This window comes from Scyliorhinus torazame, chromosome 5 (genome assembly GCF_047496885.1).
Source record: "Scyliorhinus torazame isolate Kashiwa2021f chromosome 5, sScyTor2.1, whole genome shotgun sequence".
In the NCBI taxonomy this organism is placed as follows: Eukaryota; Metazoa; Chordata; class Chondrichthyes; order Carcharhiniformes; family Scyliorhinidae; genus Scyliorhinus; species Scyliorhinus torazame.
In genome coordinates this window covers 89,087,070-89,098,693 of record NC_092711.1, presented here as the reverse complement: position 1 = coordinate 89,098,693, position 11,624 = coordinate 89,087,070, and the positions used below count along the sequence as shown (strand labels likewise).

General features: G+C 45.0%; 1 long non-coding RNA gene across 1 annotated transcript; it reads left to right on the top strand.

The window, feature by feature from the left end:
• The first annotated feature begins 2,715 nt into the window (after positions 1-2,715).
• On the top strand, positions 2,716-8,212 carry LOC140422659 (uncharacterized). The gene is made up of 2 exons (XR_011947542.1): positions 2,716-2,795; positions 7,340-8,212. It is a non-coding gene; the product is annotated as an uncharacterized lncRNA (long non-coding RNA).
• Positions 8,213-11,624: the final 3,412 nt, after the last annotated feature.

Genomic DNA, 11,624 nt, shown 5'->3' with positions numbered 1-11,624 from the left:
GTCTAATTTCCTGCCTGTTCTTCAGAAACGGGAACTCGCTTGGAAATCTAAAGCTTCCGTGGAGATCAAAAACAACCTCGTTTTTTTTCAATGAGGGACAGTTGAAAATATCCACCTTGAAATAGTGTCCATGACGGGAAGTGAGGAAAGACATTCCCTGAATTCAGATTCTCGCATAATCCTCAGGAATTTTTCGACTGGTTTGGGACCATTTGCCAATGTTTCTGACAAACTGCTGGATCCAATTAAAGAATTATCTGCATTCAGTCATGCCTTATTAATAACTGTGTAATTTGCTTTGAAATGTATATCGAAAGCTATCACTCGATTACAATAATGGTCTGTCTACCAATGCTTGCTTTGTGTGTGTGTGAATGTGTGTGTATGTGTGCATGTGTGTTTATGTTTGTGTGAGGGAATGTATGTGTCTGTTTGAGTATGTGTGTGCTTGTGTGTGTTTTGTACATGCGTGCGTGCATGTGTTCGTTATTGCCTTCCTTTTAGGCGTATGCGTCTGGAAGTGTTAATTTGCATGCATCCACGTCTGATTCCCGGCGTCTGCAGTTAAGCTTATTTTACCAAAACTTGATGCAAGACGGTGCTGCTAGATAATTTGGTAAATATTTTTTACAGCAAACATTTTCAATGTATGTAAATTACTTCAACTAATCAAGCCATTGTGTGCACATTTTTAAATTCTGATCATGCGCATAATATTTCTCACGTTATTAAGTTTGGAATTATTAATGGGTCATATCAATACCAGGAATTGCTTCACTTTCAACCTCGTCAAATATTACAAGAGATGGGATGAGAGAGGGGAAAAGAGTGAGCAAAGTAGAAAGTGATACTGACAATAAATGGATGGTGCAGGGAGAGAGCGAGACAAGCACATGGAAGGAGAGCTAGGGGGCAGGGAGAGAGCGAGACAAGCACATGGAACGAGAGCTAGGGGGCAGTGAGAGAGAGAGACAGGCACATGGAAGGAGAGCTAGGGGGGCAGTGAGAGAGAGACAAGCACATGGAAGGAGAGCTAGGGGGACAGTGAGAGAGAGAAAGATGTAAAGCAAAACTCGAAGCAGAAGGTCAAGAAAGAGAAAGATACCGAAATAGGTTTAGCCACACTGGGGAGCGGTTACATATGTTTAACTGTAAGTGTGAGCCTCTGCTTGTATGAAAGCGTTTGCGTGTGCGTCTGGTGTGCATCGACAGAGCGACAGCCTCAAGCGGATTAGCACGGAAAGAGCTTTGAGTGTTCATGCAGTAATAGGGCACCAGCATCACTGATTGGTTCGTCATTAGTCCCATTTCTGAGAGAGCAGCCAATCCTCTTCTTCGGCAGCTGTCCCTCAGATTCGCAATAAGCGAAGCATTCCCATTTCTGTGTTCACTGTTTAATGTCAGTCTCTAACATCCGGAATATTTAAAACATTCTGATTTCTCCTATGTCCTTTCCCGGTAACCATGGTCGTGCTGCCCGGTGAGTGGATTGTTGAGGCGTTTCCATGTTCCATTGTTTGCATTTACTCTGCTGTCTTGCACAGGTTGGTCTTTGTTTCAGAATTAGTGGAACGGATTCAATGTCCCATAGATGATTCAGGAAGGACAGACCGTAACACAAAACTGCAATTACGATCCATCGGATAGCTATCCCTACCTCTTTGGTACATTCGCTATCCTGCAGAAACTCCGCGATACTTACTGAGGAGGTATGGCAAGGGGCAGGGCGCTAGTTCTCCAGAATTCCAAGAGCGTTTTTATTGCTGATTTCGACCAGGACAAGGAAACAGTTTCTTTAAATATTAGTTGGGCTTCTGTCCCTGACTCTGCCGTGTATCTCTGTGCGCTGAGGTGCATTCAGCCCGTAGAAAAATAGGCAAGGCATCTCTTCCCCTCTCACTGAATCGGAGTGAAGCTCAGATACACACCTCAGGTCAAAACCAATTTGTAAAATAGCTGTCAGCAGAACCCAAACTGAATGGCATTGCCAGAGAAGGCAACCCTGTTGAGCATCAAACTGAGCCCTACACCAGATACACTGTAGAGGCAAAAAGTGTCCCTGGGAATGTGAACAACAAAGTGAAGGGATGAGCGAGCTTCAGCATTGCTGTTCCGCCACAAGCAGGAGAGTGCGCATGCGTCGGTGCTTCCGCCTGAGGAAAGTCAGACTACAGCCTCTGTGACGTCAACCTGTACTCTTTGTGACGTCAGTCTGCCACTTCTTCGTGACGTCAGAGGTCCCTGTTCCGTGGAGCTGCTCCTAACATTAAACCCTGTTTTTGAAAGGAATAAAGAAAGAAAAGGCGCAGGAACGGATAATTAACCCAGACGTTTATTTCGTGCTGCAACTGCCTGTCATTTTGAAGTTTCTATTTTGTTTGTCTTTTCAACCGCTTCTGGGACCGGTATCTTGACGTTTTCATTCAAAATGAGATTGGTTTCTTGGCAGTATTGGGTTTGAGAGGCTGACAGCGCTGCTCATGTTACGGGTGAATCTGCCCGAGATTCTGTAGAACCCCCAAACAGACAGGAGACTGAGCTACTGTCGGCGGGAGAGGCGTGCAGGGGCCTGTCGGGAGGTGAGTATTGGCTTTAAAAACACTTACCTGGTCCCGTTTCTGTTCTTCTTTTCTGTGTTATTTTTTATATATAAGGCTGGAACCGGAAGTTCGACCCGGAACCGGAAGCCCCCCCACCAATACATTCTGGTGGAGAGGAAACCCGAGACACTACAGGTGTAGTGTCTCCCACCCGCCCTCCTCCTCGAACCTAATAATAAGACCCATTGGTGTGAGGTAAGTGCCATATTTACATTATTATTTTAAAAAAAAATTATTTATTAATCAGATCATGGTCGGAAGTTAGAGGGATGGCAGGGAAGGGAGTGCAATGTTCCTCCTGCAGGATGTTTGAGGTGAGGGATGCCGTTAGTGTCCCTGCTGATTTTACCTGCAGGAAGGGCAGCCAACACCAGCTCCTCCAAGACCGAGTTAGGGAACAGGAGCTGGAGTTGGATGAACTTCGGATCATTCGGGAGGCAGAGGGGGTCATAGATAGCAGCTTCAGGGAATTAGTTACACCAAAGATTGGAGATAGATGGGTAACTGTAAGAGGGACTGGGAAGAAGCAGTCAGTGCAGGGACCCCCTGCGGTCGTTCCCCTGAGTAACAAGGATACCGCTTTGGATACTTGTGGGGGGGACGACTTACCAGGGGTAAGCCATGGGGTACTGGCCTCTGGCACGGAGTCTGTCCCTGTTGCTCAGAAGGGAAGGGGGAGAGGAGCAGAGCATTAGTAATTGGGGACTCGATAGTCAGGGGCACAGATAGGAGATTTTGTGGGAGCGAGAGAGACGCACGTTTGGTATGTTGCCTCCCAGGTGATGTCTTGGATCGTGTTTTCCGGGTCCTTAAGGAGGGGGAGAAGCCCCAAGTCGTGGTCCACATTGGCCCTAATGACATAGGTAGGAAAGGGGACAAGGATGTCAGGCAGGCTTTCAGGGAGCTAGGATGGAAGCTCAGAACGAGAACAAACAGAGTTGTTACCTCTGGGTTGTTGCCCGTGCCACGTGATAATGAGATGAGGAATAGGGAGAGAGAGCAATTAAACAAGTGGCTACAGGGATGGTGCAGGCAGGAGGGATTCAGATTTCTGGATAACTGGGGCTCTTTCTGGGGAAGGTGGGACCTTTACAGACAGGATGGTCTACATCTGAACCTGAGGGGCACAAATATCCTGAGGGGGGATATTTGTTAGTGCTCTTTGGGGGGGGGGGTTAAACTAATGCAGCAGGGGCATGGGAACCTGGATTGTAGTTTTAGGGTACGGGAGATTGAGAGTATAAAGGTCAGGAGCACAGATTTGACTTTGCAGGAGGGGGCCAGTGTTCAGGTAGGTGGTTTGAAGTGTGTCTACTTCAATGCCAGGAGTATACGAAATAAGGTAGGGGAACTGGCAGCATGGGTTGGTAGCTGGGACTTCGATGTTGAGGCCATTTCGGAGACATGGATAGAGCAGGGACAGGACTGGTTGTTGCAGGTTCCGGGGTTTAGGTGTTTTAGTAAGCTCAGAGAAGGAGGCAAAAGAGGGGGAGGTGTGACGCTGCTAGTCAAGAACAGTATTACGGTGGCGGAGAGGATGCTAGATGGGGACTCTTCTTCCGAGGTAGTATGGGCTGAGGTTAGAAACAGGAAAGGAGAGGTCACCCTGTTGGGAGTTTTCTATCGGCCTCCAAATAGTTCTAGGGATGTAGAGGAAAGGATGGCGAAGATGATTCTGGATAAGAGCGAAAGTAACAGGGTAGTTATTTTGGGAGACTTTAACTTTCCAAATATTGACTGGAATAGATATAGTTCGAGTACATTAGATGGGTCGTTTTTTATACAATGTGTGCAGGAGGGTTACCTGAAACAATATGTTGACAGGCCAACAAGAGGCGAGGCCACATTGGATTTGGGTTTGGGTAATGAACCAGGCCAGGTGTTAGATTTGGAGGTAGGTGAGCACTTTGGGGACAGTGACCACAATTTGGTGACGTTTACGTTAGTGATGGAAAGGGATAAGTATACCCCGCAGGGCAAGAGTTATAGCTGGGGGAAGGGCAATTATGATGCCATTAGACATGACTTGGGAGGGGTAGGTTGGAGAAGTAGGCTGCAATTGTTGGGCACACTGGATATGTGGAGCTTGTTCAAGGAACAGCTACTGCGTGTTCTTGATAAGTACGTACCGGTCAGGCAGGGGGGAAGGCGTGGAGCGAGGGAACCGTGGTTTACCAAAGAAGTGGAATCTCTTGTTTTTTTTTTTTATAAATGTTTTATTGAAAATTTTTCCCCAAACAACAATTTTTCCCCTCTTACAAAGCAAACGCAACAATAACAATACAGAAATTTTAAACAATACACAAGTAACAAAACCCCTTTATCTTTGACCTAAACTAAACCCCCCCCCCCTCCCCCTGGGTTGCTGCTGCTGGTCATCTGTCTTCCCTCTAACGTTCCCCTAGGTAGTCGAGAAATGGCTGCCACCGCCTGGTGAACCCTTGAGCCGATCCTCTCAGGGCAAACTTTATCTGCTCCAGTTTAATGAACCCCGCCATATCATTTACCCAGGCCTCCAGTGGAATCTCTTGTTAAGAGGAAGAAGGAGGCCTATGTGAAGATGAGGTGTGAAGTTTCAGTTGGGGTGCTTGATAGTTACAAGGTAACGAGGAAGGATTAAAGAGAGAGCTATGACGAGCAAGGAGGGGACATGAGAAGTATTTGGCAGGTAGGATCAAGGAAAACCCAAAAGATTTCTATAGGTATGTCAGGAATAAAAGAATGACTAGGGTAAGAGTAGGGCAAGTCAAGGACAGGGATGGGAAGTTGTGTGTGGAGTCTGAAGAGATAGGCGAGATACTAAATGAATATTTTTCGTCAGTATTCACTCAGGAAAAAGATAATGTTGTGGAGGAGAATGCTGAGACGCAGGCTATTAGAATAGATGGCATTGAGGTACGTAGGGAAGAGGTGTTGGCAATTCTGGACAGGCTGAAAATAGATAAGTCCCCGGGGCCCGATGGGATTTATCCTAAGATTCTCTGGGAAGCCAGGGAAGAGATTGCTGAGCCTTTGGCTTTGATTTTTATGTCATCATTGGCTATAGGATAGCAAATGTGGTTCCTTTGTTCAAGAAGGGGAGTAGAGACAACCCTGGCAACTATAGACGGCCTCATGTCTGTTGTAGGTAAAGACTTGGAGGGGATTATAAGAGACAAGATTTATAATCATCTAGATAGGAATAATATGATTAGGGATAGTCAGCATGGCTTTGTGAAGGGTAGGTCATGCCTCACAAACCTTATCGAGTTCTTTGAGAAGGTGACTGAACAGGTAGACGAGGGTAGAGCAGTTGATGTGGTGTATATGGATTTCAGTAAAGCGTTTGATAAGGTTCCCCACGGTAGGCTATTGCAGAAAATACGGAGGCTGGGGATTGAGGGTGATTTAGAGATGTGGATCAGAAATTGGCTAGCTGAAAGACGACAGAGGGTGGTGGTTGATGGGAAATGTTCAGAATGGAGTTCAGTTACAAGTGGCATACCACAAGGATCTGTTCTGGGGCCGTTGCTGTTTGTCATTTTGTCATTTTTATAAATGACCTAGAGGAGGGCGCAGAAGGGTGGGTGAGTAAATTTGCAGACGACACTAAAGTCGGTGGTGTTGTCGACAGTGCGGAAGGATGTTGCAGGTTACAGAGGGACATAGATAAGCTGCAGAGCTGGGCTGAGAGGTGGCAAATGGAGTTTAATGTAGAGAAGTGTGAGGTGATTCACTTTGGAAGGAATAACAGGAATGCGGAATATTTGGCTAATGGTAAAATTCTTGGAAGTGTGGATGAACAGAGGGATCTCGGTGTCCATGTGCATAGATCCCTGAAAGCTGCCACCCAGGTTGATAGGGTTGTGAAGAAGGCCTATGGAGTATTGGCCTTTATTGGTAGAGGGATTGAGTTCCGGAGGCATGAGGTCATGTTGCAGCTGTACAAAACTCTGGTACGGCCGCATTTGGAGTATTGCATACAGTTCTGGTCACCTCATTATAGGAAGGATGTGGAAGCTTTGGAACAGGTGCAGAGGAGATTTATCAGGATGTTGCCTGGTATGGAGGGAAAATCTTATGAGGAAAGGCTGATGGACTTGAGGTTGTTTTCGTTAGAGAGAAGAAGGTTAAGAGGAGACTTAGTAGAGGCATACAAAATGATCAGGGGGTTAGATAGGGTGGACAGTCCGAGCCTTCTCCCACGGATGGAAATGGCTAGCACGAGGGGACATATCCTTAAACTGAGGGGTAATAGATATAGGACAGAGGTCAGAGGTAGGTTCTTTACGCAAAGAGTGGTGAGTCCGTGGAATGCCCTACCTGCAACTGTAGTGAACTCGCCAACATTGAGGGCATTTAAAAGTTTATTGGATAAGCATATGGATGATAATGGCATAGTGTAGGTTAGATGGCTTTTGTTTTTTTGACTTCCCATGTCGGTGCAACATCGTGGGCCGAAGGGCCTGTACTGCACTGTATCGTTCTATGTTCTATGTAAGGTAGACGCACAGAGGGAAGACTGCTTTCCACCACATTTCCCACAGACAGAACACAGTAATAGACGGCACAGTCAGTCAGCTGCCGCCCCTTGAAGCTTAAACTGGCGAATTGAGTAGAGGTCTCGAATTCTACTGGTAAATCTGGCTTGGCAAAACTTTCATGAACCCACCCCGAATTTCCGCAGTGCAACGTCGCGCGCTAATGAAGCTGATATTGCATATACCTTTTTAAGTTTTCCTTTCTACAATTGTCTTTAGATCTAAGGACAGCAACTGACAAACAGAGCCTCTAAGACCTGGATCTAAAACCATATTCAAACAAGAAATTATCAGACCGGCGGGTGTTTAATATTCTGATTCATACCCTATTTTGGAAGTTAGATAAAATGCGGAAGGTGTTTAGTCCACAATTACTTGTCAGAAATATTCCCACCGGGGCAGCACGGTGGCGCAGTGGTAGCACTGCAGTCTCACGGCGCCGAGGTCCCAGGTTCAATCCCGGCTGTGGGTCACTCTCCGTGTGGAGTTTGCACATTCTCCCCGTGTTTGCGTGGGATCCGCCTCCACAACCCAAAGATGTGCAAAGTAGTTCGATTGAACACGCTAAATTGCCCCTTAATTGGAAAAAATTAATTGGGTACCCTAAATTTAAAAAAAAGAAATATTCCCACAATATCCCGATGCTAAGTCACATTCTGCTCGCTATCCGCTCTGTCAAAGGACGGTTGAATATTTGAAGACACCGATTCTGATCCCACCATCAATAATCTGCTGAAAGGCCTTAGGATTCTATCAGCTCACTGTCATTTGCTCGCAGTGCGGTTGTGAAACGAATGAATAGTGAAGTGACTGCAAGTGAACAGAAACATATCGGGCTCGGGCTCGGCTACGGTGCCGTGTCCTTTTCGGGGGCTCGTTCTGTTGGAGGAGTGAGAAGAAAAACTTTCTTTCGATACTTTAAGACAGAAACTCTGGGCTATGAAAGCCAGTGGGAAATATTATAGAAATAAAAAGACACTCCAAAAGGCCATGAACATTGAGGGAAATTGATGCATGGGGTGTGTTTTAACACTCGATGTTCCGAACTTGTAAATATCAATCTTTTGATTAAAACAACCCGGACAACTAAAACACGCTCTCCACATAGAGTTTGTGCGCGGTCGTGATCAAAAGGATCGGTATACTAACGGGGAGATGGGGGAAAAGCTGCACAATAAGTCAGACAGACACAAAAATAACATCAAAAGAAAAAAAACGAGGTGACACCAGAAATTAATTTGTGACTCTCATTTTTATTAGAGTTGTGAGCTGAAAGCAACTACATTAATTCCCTAAGTGGCCCTTGCCTGGTTTTGTTGGGTGCCCTGTCTTGCTCTAAAATTATGAAAAGTCTCGTTGGCTTTCACTGTGGAGGTTGAATGTTTATCGGTGAGCGACCGCCCTCTGGTGGGCACTAACTGGAACTCTCATTGTGGGGTTATTGTACGGCATCTGCTATATCTCTGCAGCAGTGTGGGCTGCATGGCACAGAAATACACGGCGCAGTCGGAGAGAAGGGCCCCGGTGATAGTTAAAGGAACCGTTGTGTTTTCTTTATGCAAAACCGCCAAGAACCTGGCTGGTAAATTTGGAGAATTACTTACATCCCCAGAGCTATATATTGCCATTAAATATTTTGGAGCTTTTCCGGGATACTGGATGTACCAGAACAGAGTTCGAAGAGCAGCTGTCGAATATCTACAATCCAGTGTTACGTTCTGTCCTTCCAGAATCTTTAATTCAGATCGATCCTGGAAAACTGCATCTTCGCCATTTGTTCCTGTAACAAGACACATAATGTTTCAAACGTCTGGGACTGAACATAACATATGGAACATATGCGTGTGTGATATTGAATATTATAGTAAATATTGACTCACTGGGTAGGATGATGAGAATCACCATAAAGCAATATGAGGAGAACATGGTGCCTGGTTTAAAGTTGGAAAGAAATAAGATCATGTTTGAAATACGTTGCAGTTCTAGTCTGATATTAAAGAGTAATCTCCAATCAGCTGCAGGCTTCATTCCATGTGATTTTGAGGGGCGTTTCCCAAGGGTAGGATTGGCTGGTCCCTCAAAACACCTGAGAGTCGGGCTCGAATCGTTCTTGCTCCTGGGCTAATGAACTCCTTCAGCATTTACGCTGCCTTCGTGGCTCCAGCTTTCCCTCCGTGTCTGTCTGTCTCTCTCTGCCGATCGGTTCTCTCTGTCGGTATCTCGTCTCTTTCTCTCTCAATTTCACTGTCACGTTTTCGTTCCTTCGCGTGGCATTCAAATTCAGAGAGCAGAAAATCAAATTCGTCTCAAACTCCTGTTTTAACTAATTCACCATCCAAGGTACAGTGAGGGGACCCGGTGAAGTGATGTGGAGACAATAAAGTCGAGGAAACGAAGAGAGACAAACGAACAGGTAACAACATAAACAGAGAGAGAAATACAGGGATATGGTAAGAAAAAAACATATAGTAGACGCAGCAATTCAAACTGGGAGGAAAAACAATACATAAATAATAATATATTAAAATATTAAGTAAATGTGAAATAAGGTATAATCAATTGAATAAAACACAACACTTGCCAAAATAAGTCACTCCACTGCGATTTAAACAAAATTCGAAATTAATTTATGTCTATCTGTTCAACTGTGTTAAACCACATTATAATAGCAATAAAAAGGAACCCGTAACCGCACCCGTTGCAGTAAACAGGCAAATACGATGGGGGAGCTCTTTGATGGGAGGAACTATAGAATATACAAGATGATAACTACAGATCAGACGCCAGACTACAATGGAAGCAGCTAACTTTGAATCCGGTGTAGGATATGTGCGGATCGGAAGTCCTATCTATCTACCTATCTGCAACCTGTCTACGAATGTGTGTTTAAGATTCAGCGAATCGTTGGCAGGTCTGTGTTTACATCTTGATTAAAACGAACCTCATTTAACCGTATGAACAAAACAAACAAAGAAAGGTACAGCACAGGAGCCGGCCCTTCGGCCCTCCAGGTCTGTGCCAATCATGATGCTTGAACGAAAAGAAAACGTTCTACCCTTACTAGTTCCGTTTCCCTCTATTTCCTCCCTATTCATGTACCCATCCAGATGCCTCTTAAATGTTGCTAATATGCCTGCTTCCACCACATCCTGTGGCAGCACGTACCAAGCACTCATCACTTTCTGCGTGAAAATTAAGTATTTCCTTCCCAGTGAAATCGATTCTCTTCCTGACTGCCATAACTGTTATTGTTGGTAAAACAATAGTGAAGGCGGAGTTGATTATTATATTGATTATCATGAGGCTGACTCTGATTCTTAATATTACTTTTATGTTTGTTAGAATGGAGCTAGAAAGTCTTGATGCATTTTGCTAGATGCTGCAAAAATACGGTTAAAGAGAACAATAATACCATATTCACCTGCATCTTGACAACAGTCGATTCTGCCACTTATGTGCACGGGTACCGTCAGCAGCCAGGGAAACCGCGTGCTACATGCTTCGTCTTATTGGGGTGACTGTGTAGAGGAAGAGTGATCTCAATGATCGATTTCCTTCTACTGTTGATCAGAAGAACAAGATTACCGAGCTAATATGTGGATTTCTGTGCCATGAAGCCCAATCTGCCGCAGAGATATAGCGGATTCCATACAAAAACTCTCACTCACAATTAAATCTGTTCAGATTCAGCACGCACACAAGCGGGTAATTTAGTTTCCACAATGAGAGTGACAGGGAGATTCTTAAAACGTCACCAAGCTGGTGTGGTCCAGTTGCCCCATTGCACTAGTTTATAATGCAGCTTCGTTGATAATGGATTGGCCGATCGATCAGTGATACCATTACTAGCCTTTTTAGTTTTCAACATCTTTCCCTGTCCTTTTCTTGGTGACTGCACGTGTCTTTATTCATTCCCCTCTCTAATATAAACATTTAAAGCGTTTCCTACTACCTTGTAAATTAATTCAGAACCAGTCGAACACAACTGTTCAGTTTTTTGTGTCTGGAAGCCTGCATCCAGTGATGAACAGCAGTGATCAGTGCTGAGTCACTTGCTGTCTGTAGTGCACATTAATGATCTAGATGTGAATGTGGTGGGTGTGCTCAGCAAGTTCACAGGTGACAGGAAAGCTGGTGATGTGATAAATAGCGAGAAGGCAAGTTTGAGATTACCAGACGATATAGACGGGCAGGTCAGATGGGTGAAATTGTGGAAATTGAATTTAACCCGTAAAAGTGTGAAATGATGCATTTTGAGATGACCAACAAGACAAGGGAATACACAATGAAAGGTAGTGTATCCTCACAATAGAGGACCAGATGGACCTTGTGATACATGTCCATAGATCCCCGAAGGCAGCAAAACAGGGAGATAACGTGGTTAAGAGGACATAAGAGTAACTTCTCTTCCTTAGCTGAGGCATAGAACATACGAGCAGGGAAGCTATGATGCAGCTGTATGAAACTGTCGTTAGGCCACAGCTAGAGTACTGTGTGCAGCTCT